The 23921-nt window shown below is 37.2% G+C and overlaps 2 protein-coding genes across 8 annotated transcripts in view; one reads left to right on the top strand and one right to left on the bottom strand.

Annotated features, from left to right (window-relative positions):
• The window catches only part of SNAP23 (synaptosome associated protein 23), a 44778-nt gene extending 33348 nt beyond the window's left edge, over positions 1-11430 (bottom strand). The window contains exon 1 of one of the 4 annotated variants that reach the window (XM_077127585.1): positions 11332-11430. The gene's annotated coding sequence lies outside the window, so the exon portion shown is untranslated. Of the gene's footprint in view, positions 1-7717; positions 7848-11331 lie in introns of those variants that run through there. The other 3 variants (XM_077127587.1, XM_077127583.1, XM_077127584.1) reach the window with 3 other exon arrangements.
• A 1873-nt stretch (positions 11431-13303) lies between these two features.
• The window catches only part of ZNF106 (zinc finger protein 106), a 98870-nt gene continuing 88252 nt past the window's right edge, over positions 13304-23921 (top strand). For 3 of the 4 annotated variants that reach the window (XM_077127572.1, XM_077127569.1, XM_077127570.1), the window contains exon 1: positions 13304-13446. The gene's annotated coding sequence lies outside the window, so the exon portion shown is untranslated. Of the gene's footprint in view, positions 13459-23921 lie in introns of all 4 variants that reach the window. The other variant, XM_077127571.1, reaches the window with a different exon arrangement.

Genomic DNA, 23921 nt, shown 5'->3' with positions numbered 1-23921 from the left:
ATTGTATTTTGTGGTTCTACTATTTTGTATGTGCCACCATTTTTGTAACTGCGGCAAGATAAGAGTTCCAATTTGGTTAAGAATATTTACTGTACCCCATAAACTGTCTGATTTGAGTTCCATTTGTTTTAAGCAAAAAAGCAGTAAATTAAAGGAAAAAAAAAGTTTGGCTTTGGGTGGGCAACTGTGGCTCAGTGGCAGAATTCTCACCTGCCATGCTGGAGACCAGGGTCTGATTCCTAGAGCCTGCCCAAGTCAAAAAAAAAAAAAGTTTGGCTTTGAGCTATGAAACATACTTGAACACATTTATTGATTTAAAAACCTAGAACATCACTGTGAAGATGTTAATCATTGTTGGCATTCAACCATGAATAGATGCAGCTTTTCTGTGACTTCTCCAAAAAATGCTTTGCAGCACCTAACAGACTGCTGATACATAGCCTCAAAATCAGAGTCATTCTCAGACCAGGGATCTTCAATAATAAGTTGTTTTTATGGATCATAGATCCCAAATACTTCAATTTTAGCTTTGTGGCTTTTAATTACTTTTTCTATTCAAATCTCCCAGACTGCTTTCATCTATACATAGTATATATTTAAATGGCAAAGCCTTCTTTGTTAACCTGTCAGGCAATGTGTTTCATAGGAACATAATGCTCTTTGATGCTATTTCACCCTTGATAATCAGAAGGGTTTCATATGTGGATGTTGCAGCACCATCCTTAAATTATCTGAAATATTTTGAACAGTTACAAGTTTTCTGAAAACTGCTTCTGCAATGGATTATGGACAAATGTTAGCCAGACATCCAAACAGCAGTCTTGGGTTTCTGTGCTGCTGCCATCTCACGCACAAAGAGAGGCATATAGTGACTGTTTGGCATATTATGAATCAGACTTTCATGGAAAAACAGTGTATTTACAAGTGAAACCTTCTGTTGACAGCAAGGTAATGTAGTGGGCTAGGGTGGGAGCACCAGAATTCGAATTTCAGCCCCACAATATATTTGTTATATGACCTCAGGCAAGCTACCTAACCTCATTGAACCTCAGTTTCTGCATTTGTGAAATAGAGATATTCTATTTCATAGGTTTTTCTGTGAGGATAAAAAAAAAAAAAAGATAATATATGCAAAGTGCTTACAACAGCCTGACATGTGGCTGGTGTTTAATAAATATTGACCATAATTTTACTATTATTAGTGAAGTAGAAAGAATAGTCAAAACAAAAGTTAAGGAACAATGTTAAATATGACTGACAATCAATGTAAATGAAGTTGAAAATAATAGCTCCTACATAATAACTTCCATCTGTAAGGTTAAAGTTGAGTATTAAAGTTGATGATGCTGTTTCACATCTGAACTATTTTCATACTAGTTATGAGTATACATACACACATCAAGCCAGAGGGTAAAAAGGTTTAATTTAAACCAGGTTTCCTGTTGCTAGGCGCCTATCTAGATAAATATATCTATATAGCTTTGCATGACTAAAAATTCCCCTCAATGGTTCTTTTTTTTTTTCCTGACTAAGGCAGGGCAAATAATAAGGAATAAAATACTACCAACCACAATGGAAAGGGCTAATGAAAACTGGTACATAAAAAGACTTAAGCCAATAAAATAAAATGAACAAAGACTTAAACAAACAAACCAATAATCAAATCTATGCTATAATTACCTAAGGGAAAAAAGATGGTAGAAAAGTCTTTGGGGCAATCATCAAAATACTAACAATGGCGGTGGTAATATAGTAGAATAGTTTGCAATGTAGTTTTATTACTTTTTAATTTTTTTAGTTTTATTAATTTTGAATTTCATACATTTAATTTCATCACAACAGAGGAAGTTGTGACCACCAAGAAAAAACATTCATAAGATTGGAAAGAACAGATAAGGAACACAATCTAGATCTTAATTGATAAGCATAACAGAATTCTCTTTAGAGACCTCTTCCAAATTGGCACATACTCACTGTAAGTTAGTTTGTGGAAACATTTCCATCGATTAACAGATGACGACTCATTCCAAAACAAAGCATAGAAGTACAGAAAAGTTATTTATTCTAAACATTCTGTTAACAGATGTTTAGAGGAAAGGCCTTTGCTAAGGCTTGGATGGGAAACATATCTCAACCTTAGGTAGCAGGAATGAGTTCTAATGGGGTGTGAACAAGTACTTAGTACTTTCATGGCAAAATATTAAAGTGTGGATAAAAAAGGATCCACAGAGAAAGCAGAGAACTTAGTTGGATCAGAGACTTTATAACAGCTCAATCTGGAGTTCAATCTCCTGTCTTCAACCTTACCTCTAGTGCACGCCTCTTTTTCTAACATTCTACTAACAACCAGCATCCTCAGGGATTAAAAAAAAAAATGTATGAAATCAGAAGCCATTTAAATGTCAGCCTGTAGATCTGCTTCAAAATAATTATGGGTGGGCCAATGGGTGGAAGTGTAAAGGAAACCTACCACCTCCAGATGGGTCTCTGAACAAGGACCCAGCCTCTCCAGAACATCAGCTAGTTCCATCATCCTATCCTACATTATCAACAATCCCTTCCAACATGAAAAAGTTAGAATGGCAAGAGTCCAAATACCCCTAAAGAGTGGAAGAAAGATCAAAGGTGATGGTGGAGTTATACCGAGAAGGTAGGGTTTAACAAACAAGTATGATTGCTGAATCATTATATTGATATTTCTTTTAGTCTCCAGTATTGTAGAGTAGCTAGAAGTAAACACCTAAAATTGTGGAACTGTAACCCATACCAAACTCTGAAATCTGTTCTACAGCTAACTGTGCTGTACTGTGAAATTTATTGCTTTTTTGCATATGTGGTATTTTTCATTAAAAAAGTCGATGTTGTGATAAAAGAAATATTTATTTCTTCTAGTCTCCAACGTTCTTAGTCACAGAACACATGGGTAGCTGAGGAAGAGAAAGTTGTCTGCAGAAGTATATGTGATTGTGCGAAGGCAGGCCACTTCAGGGCCCAAACTGCCAGAAGAGAAGGGCTGTCAGAAGAGAAGGTGGTAAAAACTACCATATAGTTACTGATGACCACTCCAAGAGCTGAAAGTTTCCTTACACTGCTGGATGGAAAATTCAGGAATCAGCAGCCACCTAGACTGAAGGCTTGGCAAAAAGTCACTAATCTTAGAATACATTCCTCTTAATTCATTCTACAAACAATTTTCAAGCATCTACTGTCCAGTAAAGGAACATATTTCAATGTCAAGAAAATTATATTCATTAAAGTCATATCATATGTTAATATAAGTATTTTTCTTTTGAAATGCCTATTTTGATTCATTGTGGTTAGGATATGGAAAATAAAGCACTCCTTTCCACTGCCTCCAAACATATATGGCTTTCCTTTTCCCTTTTTTCTAGTTGTTTTATGTATAAATTCTTCTCCCTTCAGAACTAGTCTTTTTGCCTAAGGCTAAAATTATCTGAATTACCGTTAAGACCTACCTGTATTGAATATAATTTCAGTTATTTTTAAATCTCTCACTATTAAGCTTGTTATTTCTAAACAAGGTGAGATAATTGAATACATTGTTTTGAATGAGCATTTGGAGTGGTTAATAACACAGACTCTGAAGTTGGGACGAGTTCATCCTAGTTCTGATTCCCAGACAATTTTTTTTAACCTATTTAGGCTTCTGTTTCCTCATTTGTTTGAATATTTCTACCTCCTAGTTTCTTTATCTGTGGCATCTGAATTCTGGTATCAGAATATCTGAGAAGCCAATCAGAAAGCCTCCAGGTGAACTTGGAGTCAAAGCCAGAATAGTTGGATGAATGATTATGATGAATACTTCTTTCAGGAAGGATGAAGCCTTGCAAATCATGTCCACCCGCCCCCACCTTACCCATGCTAGGCACCTAATAAAGTACAACCATATGCACAATACATCAAAGCAGCTCCTTCTTGAAGACTCGAAAGATGAATAATAGAGAATGGATGGGAAGAAAGTATTACAGAAAACATCGGAATGCATATATGGGCTGTCATTTATTAGGTAAAAGAATTTAATTTCTCTTTAGGAATATATACTTTTTGCTACTAGATTCCATTTCTGAGATGAAATGTTAAAAATCACCACAAACAGACTCAAAACCTATAGGTGAACAGTATTCCAAAATACTCTAAATATTCTAATTTAGGACAGAAAGAACTCATGCTCTCATTAGGAAATTTGATTCTTCCTGAAGGCATTTATTTTAAGATTAGTTTCCCCCTTTCACTTCCTCTCTTATTTCCTTTCTCCCCACTTCTATGAGATCAACTTTCTCATTTCCAGACTTGCAAATTATGCAAATATAATAAGCACACCACTGAATCATATCTTTTAAACATCTTGGTTTCAAACCACACTGAAACACAGGATTCAAGACAGAAATCATAGTACTGAGTTGGAAATTACCACTAAGAACCAGAAACCAAAAAAGAAGACCAAATTTTATACTTCAGGTTTTACAGACATACCTACTGTATCTTAAATTGCTTTATGTCCAATATTTGGTCTTCAAGTGCTGGTTAAACTTGGAACTTGTAAAATTCTACTCTCAATGACATGGTTGTAATTCTTGGGCATCAGATCTAGGGACTGTAATCAAGTATTCTGACCCTCTCTAAAATAAAGTCTGTGGGAACAGAAAGAGGACACTCCATAAGATAAGAGGCTGAAGCCAGAAGTTGCCAATCTATCTGGCACTATCCAGGGAAGAGATGTACCATCTGGAGAACCTAAGTGTGGTATGTGCCAGAGAGACAAGTATGGAGTGAGGATGAGGCTTCGTTCTGCCTGAATGTACTATTCACCCCAACCATCAAGCTATTTTTGGCCTGGTTTCAAGAACCTTTCTGATTTGCTTCTCAAACATTCTGATTCCAGGAATTAGATGCCACAGATAGAAACATAAGCATTCAGGTCCCTGGAAAAGAATATCCCCCACAATAAATTAAAAGAAAAGCACTGTGGTTGGTGCAAAAGGCAATACAGTGTCATAGCTAAGTACCCAATATTTGGAGACACAATGATTTCAAATCCTGGCTAATGCTTACTTAACTTTGCTGTGTTTCAGTTTTCTTATCAAAGAAATGCTAGAATGTAAGGCCTCCTTGGTCAGAAAAGAATATGGGGATGGGGGCGGGGGGGGCAATGTGTGTGTGTCTGTCTGTCAACGGAGTGGGTTTAAAAGGCAGACAGGAGACAGGTTGTGAAGAGCTTTGAATACCATGACAAAAATTTTAGTTTATAAGCATTAAAGGACCATATAAAGGTAATCTCAAATAAAACAGTGTCAAAATAAATTTAAAACAAATTTTAAATCTAGGCTACAAAAAGTTAGATTCCAGAAAAATAAAATTATCAGTGATTTAAGTATTTTAGCAGTATTACAAACCTATATTGAAACCAAAACCAAAATGTCAGTGAATTTTAATGAGTGCAGATGGAGGTTCCCCCACACCCAATATTACAAAAGGAACAAGCACATGGTGTTTCCTGGCTCCAAAATCCACTTCCTCCAATTGTCAAGGCACTAGATCCTCTGTTTCAAGCCTCTATCCACCACAACAAAGAAAAGACCAGTCCCTGATATCTGCGCCACTGTCAACACATAGATGGAGAAACAAAAATATGGTACTGGTATAAAAAGTTCAGCATCCCTGGATACAAGCAACACCACATAACATAAATGGTAACATATACATAGTAAATGTACAAATAGCTAAAAACAGGTTTCCAGAATGTTTGAAACATATTAACCAATGGATGAGGCAGAAGGAAGCCTTAATTCAGAAGAATATAGTGAAAGACAGCTGATTTCACAAAATGTCAAAGAGCAAACATCCTCTTTTTCCTTTTTGCTATTCTAATCTTCTACCATCTGGGGAAACCAGATAAGTTTGCTAGAATTGTGTCACAGAAATAAGTGCCATCACAGGGCTCACAGTCCAATATTCATTTTATTTTAAAAATGAGTAGACAAGGAACAAAGCAGCATAACCCAAAGCAGTATTTTCCAAATAACAGAGCAAGAACATGAGCAATAAAATAAAACATAAAATAAACACAGTTATGTGTTTATTATAATGTGTAGAAGAAAAAAACCATGGAAGACATCAAAAGCATGACTATAGAGTATAATTTTGGAAAAGAGCAATGTTAAAAAAAATCTATTAAAATATGAACTAAAACAACACAACTGGTACTCTAAAATGCAAAAATTATGATGGTGTTATGATTTGTGATAAGTAAAGACCAGACAATCGTCCCATGAGCACAGGGCCTGTTGTGTTTCTTTTGCAACCTTTCTTTGGTTCTAGATTGTGTTCTTAATCATAAGATGTACCTTTAGTTAAGGGAGCTGTTACTGTACCTCAGTTCATTCAGAGTCAAAAAAACAAACATCAACATGCACCCAGAAATTCTACCATTTAAAAGAATGTAATATTGTTAGAAAAATAATGGCACAATAAATCATTCCTGTTTTGGAACTAAGACAACAGCAATTTTCTAGCGTATATCCACATACCACTAGCACCTAAAAAAAAAGAACTATTAGCAAGAATGATAAATATTTAAGCAGTAGGCTGCTATATGATCACTTTAATTACTTTCACTGAAATGTCACAGGAGCATGGTATTGTGAGAAGAGGGGCTTCTCCTAATATTTGCTAATATTTATACAAAGATTTATACAATGTGTTCTTGCCAAAAGACCTAAAGACAAATGATTGACTTTGTCATTAACTTTGCTGGCAGCAAAACTTTAAAAAAAATTCTGCTATGAAACATTAGATTTCAAACTATTTAGCTAATGATGTTTCATGAATTTCAAATGTGGTATTTTCCGGAATTGGCATTTCTATTTGGCCGTGTGTACACTGCTAGTATTTTACTGGAACGTCTGAAAACCAGTCTGAAAGACACTAGGGAAGAAGGATTAATACAAGTATCAATTTTTGAAATATCTGCTACCAAGCTCAGACCATTACATGTGCTATTTTCACAAGACCCGGGGAGCAGTCAGAAGCCGCTAGTATCCATACTGTCCTCTCGCAGGGCCCCCACTCCGCATAAGATGATAAATAGTAAAGGGAAAACAATACTCCCTTCTCATCTCCTTTTCCCAATCTTGATGCCTTTCGGTTTCCTCTCTCCTCAGCTGCCTTTCCTAACTTGCCCAAAACTAAAGGCGAAAACAAGGGCAAGATGACACAGAACTTCAAAAGTCCTTTTTTCACTAATCCTGAATTGTAAAATTCGTCCGTTTACCGATCCTTTTCTTCGTGCGTCCACAGCAAAGCTGCGAAGTAAGGATGGACTTTCCCAGAGAGCATGGCCTCTCCAATGCCGTGAACCCCAAATCCTTCAAACAACTAGGTTCCGAGCTATCCGATCTCTGTGATCACCATACAGTCTATTAATCCCGACCACATGAACATTGTTAAACGGTAGTTTATCACTACCTGGTTTCAAGGACGGGACCAGAGAAAAACCACCCCGTCAGCCGACAGCTCGAACGTCTCCAGGCGCTTAGCGTCCAGGCTCGGGGCGGGTAGAGTCAGGCCAGAGTGCCCCCTTACCCCTTAAGCCCGACCCCACTAATTTTTAAAACATCACGATATATTTTTCTTCCTCGAGACATGATCCCAACGTTCACACCCGTCCGCTCCCTCAACCCCACTTCTGGAGACTCACCAAGCGGAGCCAGCCACTCCTCTCCCGGCCACCACAGATCTGACACCCCCAGCCCAAACGCGTCCTTTTTGCGCATGCGCGCGTCGGGCACAGGCTCTGCGCACTACCCCCACGCAGCTGGCCCAGACACACCCCTCCATCTGAAGCCAATCACCGCGCGAGGGCTTTAAATCTCCCTGCCACGCAGGCGGAGAGCCTGGGAAAATACCCGTTAAGCGGAAGTGGGGCGTGTCCGTGCCAGAGAGGTATCGAGGGTAACTGTGCTAGGCGTTGTGTTGGATGAACGCGGAGGAAGAGAATGCTAAAAGAAAACCTTTCCTGCCTTCTGGGGTCTTTTCATCTGTCTGGACTAAAGGATAAATATGTAAACAAATTGTAGTGGATGGAATACTGTGCGGCGCACAAAGAAAATCCAAGGTGCTGAACAAAGCTTGATGATTCTTAGAGGTATCATCAGGAAAGGTTCCTGGAGAAGTAACTTTTGAGCATTGAAGGATATGTAGGAAGTTTTCCAGCTTGTGGAAACAGCATAGGCCAAGAAGTACATGATGCCTTCTGGAAATCTCTTATAGTTCATCTTGGTTAAGGGATGATAGCTCATCGTATATCCTCGGGTGGAGGGAAAAATAAACTTTAAGAGATAGGCAAATTACAGTTCATGAGAGCAAAAATTAGAAACAAGTAAACACCCAGGAATATGGAGGACCACGTTGTATAATGTTGCAATGAAATATTTTAGGACAGAAAAAAATGAGCTACGGCTACATGCATCAAGAATCTTAGCAACATAATACTAAATAAAAAATCAAGTCCCAGAAGGCTACTTAAACTATGGTACCTTGCATAAAGTTTGAAAAACCCACAAAACTAAACAATATTTTGTTGAACTATAAACTTACACAGTTACGAAAAATTTTTTTAAAAAGGAATATTTTCCAGAATGACTGCACCATTCTATATTCCCATCACAAAAACATTCGAAATCTAGTTTTTCCACATACTCATCAGCACTTGATACTGTCACTATTTTCATGTTAGCTGTTCAAATAAATGGGTCTTAATTTGAAAAAAAAAAGGCAAATTGATTCTTGATAATTGTTTAACTGTATTGCTTTAATGGTGTGACCGTGTGATTGTGAAATTTGTGACTGACACTCCCCTTTATTCAGTATATAGGCAGAAAATAAAGACAAAAAATAAATAATGGGGGGGGTGAAAGGTATGGGCCGCTGTGTTTTCTTCTTTATTTTTATTTTTATTTTTTTTGGAGTAATGAAAATGTTCTAAAATTGATTGTGGTGATGAACGCACAACTATATGATGGTACTGTATGCCATTGATTGTATACTTTGGATGATTATATGGTATGTGAATATAGCAATAAAATTGCATTGAAAAAAAATAGGCAATGGCCAGATCTTGGAGTGACTTGCATTTTTTGACTAGGAAGTCTGCGCTTTATACTATGTCCATGGAGAGCTACTGAAAGGTGGATTTTAAGCTGGGTAGATGATTATTTTAAGCCACTTCCTCCAGGAATCCTTTCAAACACCTTTAAGAATAAGGAACAATCATTGAAATCAAGCAAAGAGTGTTTAAAGAAGAGAGACAAGTCTATCCTTAAGCAATCAAGAAAGATGAAGCCTGAGAAATATCTTTTGAATTTAGTTAAAATAGCAGTAGGTTGGAGAGGGGGATGCTGAAATGAGGGCAGGTTGTAGAATGCTTTTGGAAGGTTTGGCCTTGATGGGGAGGAGAGAGAAGGGATGATAGTTAAAAGATGAGGATCAAAGTGTTTTTGTTTCTATTTTGCATTTTTGTTAGAATTAAGACAGAAGAAACTTGAGCGTAATGGGGAAGATCCAACTGAGAAAAAAAGATTGCTTAAACAAGAAAGAGAAGAGATAGTCAATAATGGTAAAAAACTTGAGCAGATAAGAGAGACAATCTAAAGCAGTGGCAGGAGGAATAGACTTGGAAGACAGATAATACCCCCTCAATTATAACAAGAGGAACTGTGTGGCAGTTTGTAAATTTGTACATTTAATAAACAGAAAGTTGAAGTTTTCATCTGATGACCTCTATTTCCTCTGTGAAGTAGGAGATGAGGTCATCTGCTGAAAGTAAAGGAGATGGTGCTGGCAGTATTAAGGAAATTGAAGAGATTTGAAGTATTTGTTGCAGAAATTGAGAAAGTTGATCAGAGAAAAGTAGTAGGCCTGGTAAGCAGTGAAGGCCTAGTTAAAGCAACTTAAAATGAACTCACCAGTCTGTACTGGGGTGTGGCTTTCTCAAGCAGTCACTACTTCTTAAGGGCAGAGGTGAAGAAAATTGTGTGGTCAAGTTCATTTCAGGTTGTGATGGGCATTTGTATAATGTGATGGTTCTCAACAGGGGACAATTTTGCCAGCAGGAGATATTTGGCAATGCCTGGTGACATTTTTGGTTGTTCTCATGGGGGTGGGGGGTGGGGGGGTGGCATCTAGTGATCAGGAATGCTGCTGAACCACCCATAATAAACAGGATAGGCCCCACAATGATTTATCTGTCCAAAATAACAATAGTGCTAAAGTTGAGAAACCGTGGTAGAATAAACACAGACATGCAAGGGAGCTCAAGTTATTGCCAAAAGATGACAGATCATGGGATTCAAGTCAGAAGTCAGGAAAAGGCTGATGGATTGGGAAATAAAAGTGTGGAATCAATGAATAGGAGTTTTTGATGAGGTCAAAGAAAGTCACAGAGTGTGGTTGGCCAAAGAAACTGCAAGACAGAAGGTGTTTGGACAAAGAAAGTGATAGTTACATTAGGGAATTTAGAGGTAAAGAAATTGCAGGTGATAAGAAGGTCCAGGGTATTGCTATGGATGTGGGTAGCTGAAATAGCATAGAGTAGTAGATTAGGTTGAGTTTAAGGAGTTAAGAGATTTTATTGTTGGATTACATGTCCACACGGAGGTGGAAGTTATCCAGAATGATGGCAAGGTAGAGATAAATGTGTATTCTTTCACTGAAATGAATTAGTGGCAGAAAAAAAAAACAGCCTGAGAATCATCCTTACATAGATTTCTTCTCTCCTTCAAATCTGCCACCCACCCTCACCCCCACCCACTTCCCCGGGGTGGGTGGGGCATGAAAAAGATTTTCAGGCAAAAAATGTTGAATTTTAAAATTAGGAAACTCTGGAGACTTGACTGGTCTACAATTTAATGTTATGCCAGATCTTAAAACTCTTAAGATTTTAGTGAATTTGATTTCCATTTCAGTCATAATCTATACATTATGGTAACCCAAGCAGCAAAAACCTAATCACCTTGAGGTAGGGACGGAACACTAGCTTCCCTTTCTGTAAGGAACATTTTTACTTTTGTCTAGGGAAATGGTTCTCATCTGGAGGTGATTTGCCCCCAGGAAACATGTGGCAACTTCTAGAGACCTATCTGATTGTCATAACTTGGAGAAGTGGGGAGCTGCTACTAGCATCGAGTAGCCAGGGATGCTGCTAAACATCCTAATACACCATACACTCCCTCATGACAAACACTTATCTGGTCAAAAAAATGTCAATAGTGCCAAGGTTGAGAAACCCTGATGTAGGGTTACCTTGGTGCTTACCAATATCTGACCTTAATCTTCTATAGGTTTATCCTTGGACTATAGCCCTGAGATTATTGGGTTAAGCTGTTTTTTCATTGCTTGTCTTTAAAGGAGAGTAGAATGAGCAGCACACCCCAACTTTCAAGTGTTTTAAGGACTTGTGATGTCACAAATACAGAATTGGAAGTTTTCTAAACTTCTAGAAGCAACTTTGCCTTCACATATAGATGAAGGAGGTAGCTGCTTATTTTGATTTGAGGCACTAAAGGTCTTGTTAAAAAGAGATGTTATTTCAATAATGTAAGAGGAGGGACACATTACGCCATCACCAGCCTTAACGTAACTTGGTTTATTTGACTAATATTTATCACTAAAATAGAGTCCTGAGGGAATGGGTAGGGGCTAAGATTTTTAATAAATAAAATTACTTGTTATGAATAATAATATAGTTGTTGGTTTGCTTGATGCATGAATAGATACTTGACCTATGTTACCTCTTTTTTTTTTTTTTGCGCAGGCAAGCACCAGGAATTGAACCCAGGTCTCGGGCATGGCAGGCAAGAACTCTGCCTGCTGAGCCACCTGGTCCTCCCTGTTACCTCTTTTAATCCTAGCAACACCATCAACCTAATTTTAACTCTGAGGGAATGGAGGGTCCAAAGAAACTTGGAATTTGTCCAAAGTTGCAAATTACTATAGCTAGGTTAAGATTTGAGCTGAGGTCTGTCTAAAGTTCTGAGGCAACTTCTGTAACTGAGAAATTGAGATTTAAGAGATGATTTTAATTACTGAATTATAGCTGTATAGATGTTCCCTTTTGCTTTCTGGTGTATTAGAATGGTCAGAGGGAAATACCTGAAATCTTTGAATTGTAATCCAACTGCCTGAATCTCTGATAATGATTATATAGCCTTTCTCTTCTGCACCTGTGATTGTAAAAACCTTGTAACAGGGCGGGCCATGGTGGCACAGCAGGCAGACTTATTGCCTGCCATGCCAGAGACCGGGGTTTGATTCTGGTGCCTGCCCATGCAAAAAGAAAAAAAAAAAAAAAAGAGAGAGAGAGAGAGAAACCTTGTGACTAAACTTCACTTGTACCATTTATCCAGTTTTTCAACTTTAAAGTTTATGATCACTAAAGACAGCCCCTAATATTTATTAATGAAGGGTCCTGGGTCAGCCCAAAACTAGCCCGCCCCAAGTCCAGTTATCTTGATAACCTAAACTGGATCTAACCAAAATGGGCCCACCTGACATGCAGAGTAGCTTAGATTTTAAGCTATAAAGTTCCCCTATACCTCATTATACTAAAAATCATGCACATCATCATAATAAAGCCACCATTTTCTTACATAAATTCTGTGGCTAAGTATGTAATCCGCCTGCACATGCTCAATAATCTGATCACTTCTAATCACATCAGCTGGGACCACTGTGCTCATTATCCTAAAACCTGCCCATCTTTTGCTACAATAAAACTATCAAAATTATTGCAGTTTGGGAAGACAGCTTTTGGAGCCGTAGGCCATCTGATCTGCTGTGTCTAGTTATACACTTTTTCTCTCTTTGAAACCCGGGTGTCTCAGGAATGGGTCATTTGAGCGTGTGGGGCACAAGGATCCATGGCCTGTGTTTGGTAACACTTTCGTTAAGCTTTATTAAATATTACAAGGAATTAGAAAGTTAGCTGAAACAGTTGTCATTGTCAAAAGGGAACCGTGGAGTATTTAAGAAGAGAGTAGGAGCAAGGAGGCCTGAAAATACAACAGAGAGTGAAAAAGGGACCAAGGAGGCTAGTCACAGTCGGATCCAGTGCAGCTCCTGCAAACCCAACCATCTTTGGTCTTCCATTCTTTCAGAATAAACCCTCTACCCCTGTGTGCATTGTTCACTTCTGGGTTCTAATAAAGTTAGATTATTGAGAATGGCGGACGGCAAAGAGAGAGAGAGAAAAAAAAAAGGAGCGCGACGGCTGTGTTGTGCGCCTGCGCGCTGGCGGCGGCGGTGCCCGGGGGGGAGCCGGTCGGGAGTGGGCCGCCGGACCCAAAACAGAAGCTGGGGGTCTGGGGCGTGAGGGAGCTCCCTCCCCGGGGTCTCGGCGGTGCGATGGAGTAAGAGAGGTCGGCCGTGAGTGTGAGTATGAAGGTACCGAACCGCGTTGATGCGAATCAGAGCTCGAGGGTCCTACTGTTCCCCTTAGCAGGGCTGTGGGGTTGCAGGACGCGGCGATGTCTCTGCTGGTGCATGTTGCGGCGCGGGGATAACTAGTCCCATCTCCCAGCACCAGCTCGGATTATAGCTGGCGGTGCTTCTGGTTTAGGGGAACGGATTCTCGTGGGGGCGTTTAGGTTCTGCTCCCAGCCCTAGCTGGAAAGGTGGCTCCAGAGCTTTGACCTTTGGGGAAGGCCGTTGACCTCCTTCGGTTTCCAGTGGGGCAGGGAGCTCATAGACCCTTGTGCTTAAAGGCCTGTGGGTCACAGGCCAGGGACATCTTTCGACCTCTTGTGACTGACAACCTCCTTTTTCCTCCTTTCGTCTTCTCTCCAATGTGTCTTACTATTAGTTACTAATTAAGGGATGCTTACTATGTGTCAGTTTAATATTTCGTATGAATTTCAGTAACATAATTATAGTTAAGGAAATGCTTTTTACCTTCCTCCTCCTTCTACTCACTTTAGTCATTTTTAGAATAAAAATATATCCTGTTGTGGAGTCAGTTTTCCATGGCCCTTATAAATTTGGGACTGCATTACCAGTTAAGGAAAGTTTTTTTTTAAACTTATTACATCATTCACCATGATAATAATAATGATGAATTATTCAAACCACAGATAACTTTGAGCACTTACTAAGAGCCTAGTACTGTTCTAAGCCCCATGGGAAATCTTAAAATTTGTTTTAGACCTTTCACTTTGGTTGTGAATGAAACAGTGGAAGGCAGTATTCAGATTTATTTAACACCTACTCCATATGTGCCAGATACACTCAAGTATGTCGCAAAAAATTAATGAGATCTTGTAATGGAAGGTGGCTTTTTGCAGCACATTTTAGATGAAGTCTCTGAGAGTCTGATAAGTTTCTCAGGCTCACCTACCTAGAGTTAAGTGGTAACTTTCAGGCTGTATGATAACAAAGCTATCATTTTGCTGTTACACAAAGTTAGATACTCTAAGCGGTTCTGCTGAGAAGCAAGCTGCATTACAGTTAAGAGTTAGCTAATGGGATTTAAAAATGATAGGAGGCTTCAGTTAAAGATACTTGCTAGATGTTTTTTTTCCCCATGATTTACCATTTAATAAATATTCAGTTGTAGTAATTTTAGAGAAACTTAATCATGAACAGAAGACAATTTGACTTTTAAATTAGTGCCCTTGACTAAACTACTTTAATAATGCAAATAAATTTGTGGCATTACTTTTACTTTCAATTCTATACTTGCTATGAATTCTTGGATTATTTTAAGACATAATTCACATAAAGTTTTTCCAAAACACTTTTGAATCAATATGCAATTTTGCTAAAATAGTGTGTGTCCTCTTTTATAGTCCTCCAACTAATACCCATTGATTGTTACAATCTAATTTTAGAGAAAATTACATGTAAAATGTAGTTAATATGGAGGGTTTGGAACAAAAGTATAAGGAGAAAACTCAAGGATATGCAATAGGTTTTACCATTATTCCCAGAATTTTATTTATTCTCCCATACTCTGACTCTCTTCCAAATAGACAGATAAATAACAATTTAAAAGAGGAGTAAATTGTAAGCATCCTTTTGTCAGAGTTTTCCTAGATTTGCTAGTTTCATTTTACTGAAATATGAATTTTGGAAAATGTTTTTGGAAACACATGGCCTTGTGTAAAGAACCAAAGATTTTTAACACATTGATTATGTGTGCGTTTTGAAGCATCTCAGGGTTTTTAAAGCAAAGTAGAAACAAACATTCTACATTAGATGAAGTAAGGATGTGTCTAACTGTTTTGATATTTGAATTTGGTAGGGCTAGATGGTTTTTGAAGAGGCCTAGAAAGAGGTAGAGGGTGTGAAGCCTGCCTGAGCAGGCTAGTTCAGAAGTATTAACTTTGATTAAAAGGAAGGTATTTAAAAAGGAAAAATGTGAAATGGTTGTTAATTGCATATCTATGTTAGAGAACTGGTAATCTGAAGGTTACTGTATGAGAAGAGGAGAGTGGTAAATGCTAGCAAGCTTGGAATGGCTTAGTGAGTAATATGCATAGTGTGTGTTTTGTCATATGAGTATTATAGTAGACCCTTTAGGATTAATATGTGTATCCAATGAAAAGAGTAATTAGGCAGACAAGTTACATATAAATACTGCAGTTACACATCTAGTAGGCTAATCTCTGATTTGAAACCGTACAGTCACTTGTTTTCTTTTAAATGAAAAATGGTATCAAGAAGTAAGAGTTCCTAGATGTTTTTATTAGTAGGGGACTGATTAAATAAATTATGCATATTAGAAAGAGTAAGCCATCTCTAGATATGCAAATACCAAGTGGTCTGGTCTCCAAGATATATTAAGTGAAAAAAACAAGGTGCAAAAGAAGGTGTACATTTTGCAAACATTTGTGGTTTTTAGAAAAATATATTATTTGCATATATATGTATTGAGTATCTCTGGAAGAATACATAAACTGGTAACAGTAGCTGGAGGTGGAGTTATTAGGTGGCTAGGAAACAGGATGGGAAAAGAATAAATTTTCCCTGTAAGCTTTTTAATTTTTATTTTTTTACTTTTAATTATTGAAAATTTCAAGCAGAAAAGTTGAGAAAATAGTATGTTGACCTCTATAAATCTATCACGCAGGTTTTAAAATCTGTTTATATATATATATGTAAATTTTTTTATATATACTACTAACTTTTGTCCATAATTTATATTAGGGTTCACTCTTTGTGTTATATCAATCTGTGATTTTTTTAAAAGGTGCTGGTAACTTATAAGTTACCAGAATTGAAATGTTATCCATTTTCAAATATGCAATTCAGTGGTGTTAATTACATTTAAAAAGTTGTACTTCCATTACTACCATCCATTGCCAAACTTACCCATCACACCAAACAGAAACTCCTTATCAATTAAACATTAACTTCCCATTCCTCAGTCTCACCTGGCCCATGGTAACCTGTATTCTAGTTTCTCCCCTTATGAATGTGCATATTCTACTTATTTCATGTAAGCTGGAATTATACAGTATATTTCTTTTTGTTTCTGACTTATTTCCCTCAACGTAATGTCTTCTATAGCTTGCGTCAGAACTCCATTCCTTTATATGGCTGAATAATATTCCAGTATATGGATGTGGTAGTTAGATTCACTTGTCAACTTGGCCAGGTAAAGGCACCTAGTTCTGTTGCTGTGGACATGAGCCAATGGTACGTGAACCTCATCTGTTGCTGATTTATATCTGCGTTCAGCTAGGAGGCTGCCTGCTGCAATGAATGACGTTTAACTTAATTGGCTGGTACTTAAATGAGAGCACAATGTAGCACAGCCCAAGCAGCTTAGCATACCTCATCTCAGCACTGGCAGCTCAGCCCAGGCCTTTGGAGATGCAGAAAGGAATCACCCCAGGGAAAGTTGTTGGAACCCAGAGGCCTGGAAAGGAGGCCAGCAGAGATTACACTGAACCTTCCCACGTAAGAAAGAACCTCAGATGAAAGCTGGCCGCCTTTCCTCTGAAGAACTAACAAAATAAATCCCCTTTTATTAAAAGCCAGTCTGTTTTCTGGTGTGTTGCGTTCCAGCAACTAGCAAACTAGAACAATGGATATACCACATTTTGTTTATCCATCCATCAGTTGATAGACACTTGGGTTGCTTCCACTTTTTGACAATTGTGAATAATGCTACTGTGGACATCAGTGTGCAAATATCTGGTTGAGTCCCAGCTTTCAATTCTTTTGGGTGTATACCTAGAAGCGGGATTGCCAGGTCATGTGGTAATTCTATACTTAATGTTCTGAGGCATTGTCAAACTGTTTTCCACAGTAGCTGCATCATTTTACATTCCCAACAATGAGTGAGTGTTCCTATTTCTCTACATCCTGTCCAACACTTATTTTTCCATTTTGTCTAATACTAGACATTCTGGCATGTGTGAAATTGTCTGGTTCTGGTTTTTGGTTAGTCTTCTTTTCTAATTGTGGTTTTGATTTGCATTTTGCTATTGATGCTGAACAACTTTTCATGTGTTTATTTGACCATTTGTATATCTTCTCCTTTGGAGAAATGTCCATTCAAGTCTTTATCCCATTTTAAATTGGGTTGTTTGTCTTTTTGTTGTTGAGTTATAGGAATTCTTTATATATTCTGGATATTAAATTCTTATCAGATATATGGTTTCCAAATATTTTCTCCCATTCTGTAAGTTGTCTTTTTACTTTTTGATAGGTCCTTTGCATGATTCTTTTTTTTCTTTCTTTTGCATGGGCAGGCACCGGGAATCTAACCCTGGTCTCCAGCATGGCAGGCGAGAACTGTGCCTGCTGAACCATCGTGGCCTGCCCAAAAACTTTTCATTTTGATTAAGCCCTATTTGTCTATTTTTTTTCTATTATTGCTAGTGTTTTTTGTGAAAAATCTAAGAAGCTGTTGCCTAACAACAATGTCCTAAAGATGTTTCGGTATATTTTCTCCTGGGAGTTTTTTATTTTTAGTTCTTATATTTAGGTCATCGGTCCATTTTAAGTTAATTTTTGTAGATGGTGTGAGGTAGGGAGTCCACCTTCTTTCTTTCATACATAGCTTTCCGGTTTCCCTGGCCTCATTTGTTGAAGAGACAAATACTTCCCCACTGAGTGGATTTGGCACCTGGAAGGATCAGTTGACCATAGGTATGAGGGTGTATTTCTGAACACTCAGTTTGATTCCATTGGTCTATATGTCTGTCCTTGTGCCGGTATGAAATCTGTTAATATTTTGCCATATTTGTTTTTTTATGACATTTCATTTCTAAATATTTCAATATGCATCTCTTAAAGAGGGAACATTTCCCCCATGATCCCAATATAATTTTCTCACTTAATAATAATTCTTGTTTCATTTAATACTCAGTACTTGTTAAAACTTCTCCCAAATTGTCCTTTTTTTTTTTTTTTACTATTACTGTCTTTGAATGACTTTCACTCAAAGTCCACACATTGCATTTGATTATGTCTCTTGAAGTCTCTTTTAATCTAGAAGTTAACCTTATCACCACTCTCTCTCTCTTTTTTTTTTATCTTATCATTATTTCGATGGTTTGTTGAGGAGACCCGGTCAGTTATCAAGATTTTTCTGAATTGTTCCTTGTGGTGTCATTTTACTTGTTACTACAAACTGGAAGTTATGACAAAACACTGGACTGGATTCAGAGTAAACACTTTGGGAATGATATAATAAGATGTTATATATTCTAGATTTTCCCTCTCTTATTAATGCTGAGATTGATGAATGGATTTAGATGGTGAGTCTGGGCTCTCTATTGTAAAATTGAATTTCTCTCCTTGAAACCAGCTGTAAGCCCTTTTGTACATTTTAAGTTTTGAAACTAATATTACCTATTCAAAATACAAATAACAGCCTTTAAAAAGACAAAGCTTACTGCAAAAAAATTGCTTTAAAAACAACAGAATCCCTGTTAATTAGGTGGCAGTATTCCCATTTTATAGAGGAGGAGTTTGAGATTTGGAGACATTAAAATTTTTTTTAATTAATTTTTAAATTTTTTTTAAAAATATAACAACAAACAAACGCAAACATTCTTAACTTTTGATCATTCTGTTCTACATACATAATCGGTAATTCGCAATATCATCACATAGTTGCATATTCATCATCATGATCATTTCTTAGAATATTTGCATCAATTCAGAAAAAGAAATAAAAAGACAACAGAAAAAATTCATACATACCATACTCCTTACCCCTCCCTTTCATGGATCAGTAGCTTTTCAATCCAAATTTATTTTAACATTTGTTCTCCCTATTATTTATTTTTATTCCATATGTTTTACTTGTCTGTTGATAAGGTAGATAAAAGGAGCATCAGAAGCAAGATTTTCACAATCACACAGTCACATTGTGAAAGCTATATCATTATATAATCGTCTTCAAGAAACATGGCAACTGGAACACAACTCTACATTTTCAGGTAATTCCCTCCAGCCTCTCCATTACATTTTTAAAAAAATTTTTTTAAATACCGAAAAAAAAGCACCAAATGAATTCAAACATTCCTATTTTCATCATTCCGTTCTACATATATAATTAGTGATTCACAGTATCATCATATAATTGCATATTCATCCTGATGATAATTTCTTGGAATATTTGCATCTAGTCAGAAAAGAAATAAAACAAAAACAGAAAAAAAATTATACATACCATACCCCTTAACCCTCCCTTTCATTGATCACTAGCATTTCAAACTACATTTATTTTAACATTTCTTCCCCCTATTATTTATTTTTATTCCATATGTTCTCTTCTGTTGACAAGGTAGATAAAAGGAGCATCAGCCACAAGGTTTTCACAATCACACAGTCTCATGGTAAAAGCTGTATCATTATACAATCATCTTCAAGAAACATGGCTACTGGAACATGGCTCTACATTTTCAGGCAGCTCCCTCCAGCTTCTCCATTATATCTTGAATAAGAAGGTGATATCTACTTAATGAGTAAGAATAACCTCCAGGATAACCTCTTGACTCTGGAATCTCTCAGCCATTGACACTTTGTCTCATTTCACTCTGCTCTTGGTGGAGAAGGTTTTCTCAGTCCCTTCATGCTGAGTCTCAGCTCATTCTATGTTTTTTCTCAATCCCTTGATGCTGAGTCACAGTTCATTCTAGGATTTCTGTCCCATGTTGCCAGGAAGGTCCACATCCCTGGGAGTCATGTCCCACGTAGACAGGGGGAAGGTGGTGAGTTTGCTTATTGTGTTGCTGGAGAGAGAGGCCACAACTGAGCAACAAAAGAGGTTCCTTTGGGGGTGACTCTTAGGCCTAATTTTAAGCAGCCTGCCTATCCTTTGTGGGGTTAAACTTCATATGAACAAACCCCAAGACTGGGGGCTCAGCCTATAGTTTTAGTTGTCCACACTGCTTGTGGGAATATCAAGAATTCAACTTTGGGAAGTTGAATTTTCCCCTGTTCTCACCATTCCCCCCAAGGGGACTTTGCAAATACTTTTTTATTCACTGATCAAATCACTGTGGGATTTATCGGGGCATCACTCTGGACAAACCAACAAAATCTCATGTCCTACTCAAGATTCCATGTACTTATGGTGTTCAGTTAAGCTGTCTACATAAGTTATGTTAGGAAATGCACTAGTCAAAATATAAATTTTGAACCGAATAAACTTTTTTCTTTAGTCTCACACATTAATTGAAATTATAAAGTATTAATTACAATCTATTTTCAACACCCTGCAGTAATGACATTCCTTTGTTCTTCCTCATGCAAAAACATTTTTTAAATTTGTACATTTAGTCACTATCATTATACACTCTAGGCATTCCGAGATTATACCATCTCAGTCTTTATAGTCTGTCTTTCTTTCTGATTTCATATGTGCCCCAGCCCTTTTCCCTCTATCATTCTCACATTCAGCTTCATTCAGTGTTTTAACATAATTGTATTACAGTTAGGTAGTATTGTGCCATCCATTTTTGAGTTTTTACATTCAGTCCTGTTGTACAATCTTTATCCCTTCAGCTCCAATTACCCAATATCTTACCCTATTTCTAACTCCTGATGGTCTCTGTTACCAACGAAATTCTCCAAGTTTATTCACTAATGTCAGTTCATATCAGAGGCCATACAGTATTTGTCCTTTTGTTTTTGACAAATCTCACTCAGCATAATGTCCTTAAGGTCCATCCATGTTGTTACATGCTTCATAACTTTATTCTGTCATACAGCTGCATAATGTTCCATTGTATGTATATAGCACAATTTGTTTAGCCACTCATCTGTTGATGGACATTGTGCCTGTTTTCATCTCTTCCCAATTGTAAATAATGCTGCTATAAACACTGGTGTGCAAATGTCTGTTTGTGTCCTTGCCCTCACATCCTCTGAGCAGATACCTAGCAGTGGTTTTGCCAGGTCATGTGGCAATTCTATATTTAGCTTTTTGAGGAACCACCAAACTGCCTTCCATAGCAGTTGTACCATTTGTCATTCCCACCAACAGTGGATAAGTATGCCTCTTTCTCCACATCCTCTCCAGCACTTGTCATTTTCTGTTTTATTGATAATGGCCATTCCAGTGGGTGTGAGATGATATCTCATTGTGGTTTTGATTTGCATTTCTCTGATAGCCAGGGAAGTTGAGCATCTCTTCATGTGCTTAATTTGTATTTCCTCTTCTGAGAAGTGTCTGTTCAAATCTTTTTCCCATTTTGTAATTGGGTTGGCTGTCTTTTTTGTTGTTGAGTTGAACAATCTCTTTATAAATTCTGGATACTACACCTTTATCTGATATGTCGTTTCCAAATATTGTCTCCCATTGTGTAGGCTGTCTTTTTACTATCTTGATGAAGTTCTTTTTTGCGCAAAACTGTTTAATTTTGAGGCGTTCTTATTTATTTATTCCTTTCTTCAATGTTCTTGCTTTGGGTGTAAGGTCTAGAAAACCACCTCCAATTATAAGATTTATAATATATTTCCCTACATTTTCTTCTAACAGTTTTATGGTCTTAGATCTAATGTTTAGGTCTTTGATCCATTTTGAGTTAACTTTTGTATAGGGTGTGAGATATGGGTCCTCTTTCATTCTTTTTTTTTTGTTTTTGAGTTTCAGATATCCAACAAATACTTTTTATTGTGATGAAATAGATATTACAGTTTGCCATTTCAACCAGTTTCTTTCATTCTTTTGCATATGGATATCCAGTTCTCTAGGCACCATTTATTGAAGAGACTGTTCTGTCGCAGGTGAGTTGGCTTGATTGCCTTATCAAAAGTCAGTTGTCCATAGATGAGAAGGTCTATATCTGAACACTCTATTATATTCCATTGGTCAGTATATCTATCTTTATGCCAATACCGTGCTGTTTTGATCACTGTAGCTTCATAATACTCCTTAAACACAGGTAGTGTGAGACCTCCGACTTCATTGTTTTACTCAGGATACTTTTAGCTATTCAGGGCACCTTTCCCTCCCAGGTAAATTTGGTTATTGGTTTTTCTGTTTCTGAAAAGTAAGTTGTTGGGATTTTAATTGGTATTGCATTGAATCTGTAAGTCCGTTTAGGTAGAATTGACATCTTAGCTATATTTAGTCTTCCAATCCATGAACACGGTATGCCCTTCCATCTGTTTAGGTCTTCTGTGATTTCTTTTAACAATTTCTTGTAATTTTCTTTGTATAGGTCTTTTGTCTCTTTAGTTAAATTTATTCCAAAATATTTTGTTCTTTGGTTGCAATTGTAAATGGAATTCTTTTTTTAATTTCCCCCTCAGATTGTTCATTACTTGTGTGTAGAAACACTACAGATTTTTGAGTTTTGATCTTCTAACCTGCCACTTTGCAGTACTCATTTATTAGCTCTAGTAATTTTGCTGTGGATTTTTTGGGGTTTTCGACATATAGTATAATATCATCTGCAAACAGTGAGAGTTTTACTTCTTCCTTTCTGATTTTGATGCCTTGTATTTCTTTTTCTTGTCTAATTGCTCTGGCTAGAACTTCCAACACAATGTTGAATAACAGTGGGGATAGTACACATCCTTATCTTGTTCCTGAACTTAGGGGAAAGTTTTCAGTTTTTGCCCATTGAGAATGATGTTAGCTGTGGAATTTTCATATATCCCCTTACCATTTTAAAGATGTTCCCTTCTATTCCTATCCTTTGAAGTGTTTTCAACAGAAAAGGATGTTGAATTTTGTCAGATGCCTTTTCTGCATCAATCAAAATGATCATGTGATTTTTCTGCTTTGATATGTTGATATGGTGTGTTACATTAATTGATTTTCTTATGTTGAACCATCCTTGTATACCTGGGATGAATTCTACTTGGTCATGATGTATAGTTCTTTTAACATGTTGCTGAATTAGATTTGCTAGAATTTTGTTGAGGATTTTTGCATCTATATTCATTAGAGAGATTGGTCTGTAGTTTCTTTTTTTGTAATATCTTTGCCTGGTTTTGGCATGAGGGTGATGTTGGCTTCATAGAATGAATTAGGTAGCTTTCCCTCCGCTTCAGTTTTTTTTGAAGAGTTTGACTAGGGTTGGTACTAATTCTTTCTGGAATGTTTGGTAGAATTCACATGTGAATCCATCTGGTCCTGGACTTTTCTCTTTGGGAAGCTTCTTAATGACTGATTCAGTTTCTTTACTTGTGATTCATTTGTTGAGGTCCTCTATTTCTTCTCAAGTCAAAGTTTGTTCTTTGTGCCTTTCTAGAAAGTTGTCCATTTCAGCTACATTGTCGTGTTTATTAGCATAAAGTTGTTCATAGTATCCTGTCATTACTTCCTTTATTTCTCTGGGGTCGGTGGTTATGTCTCCTCTTCCACTTCTGATCTTATTTATATGCATCCTCTCTCTTCTTCTTTTTGTCAATCTTGCTAAGGGTCCATCAATCTT

The sequence above is a fragment of the Tamandua tetradactyla genome, chromosome 14 (assembly GCF_023851605.1).
Source record: "Tamandua tetradactyla isolate mTamTet1 chromosome 14, mTamTet1.pri, whole genome shotgun sequence".
NCBI lineage: Eukaryota > Metazoa > Chordata > Mammalia > Pilosa > Myrmecophagidae > Tamandua > Tamandua tetradactyla.
Note: the sequence above shows the minus strand (reverse complement) of the source record. Positions and strands in the feature narration are given on the sequence as shown.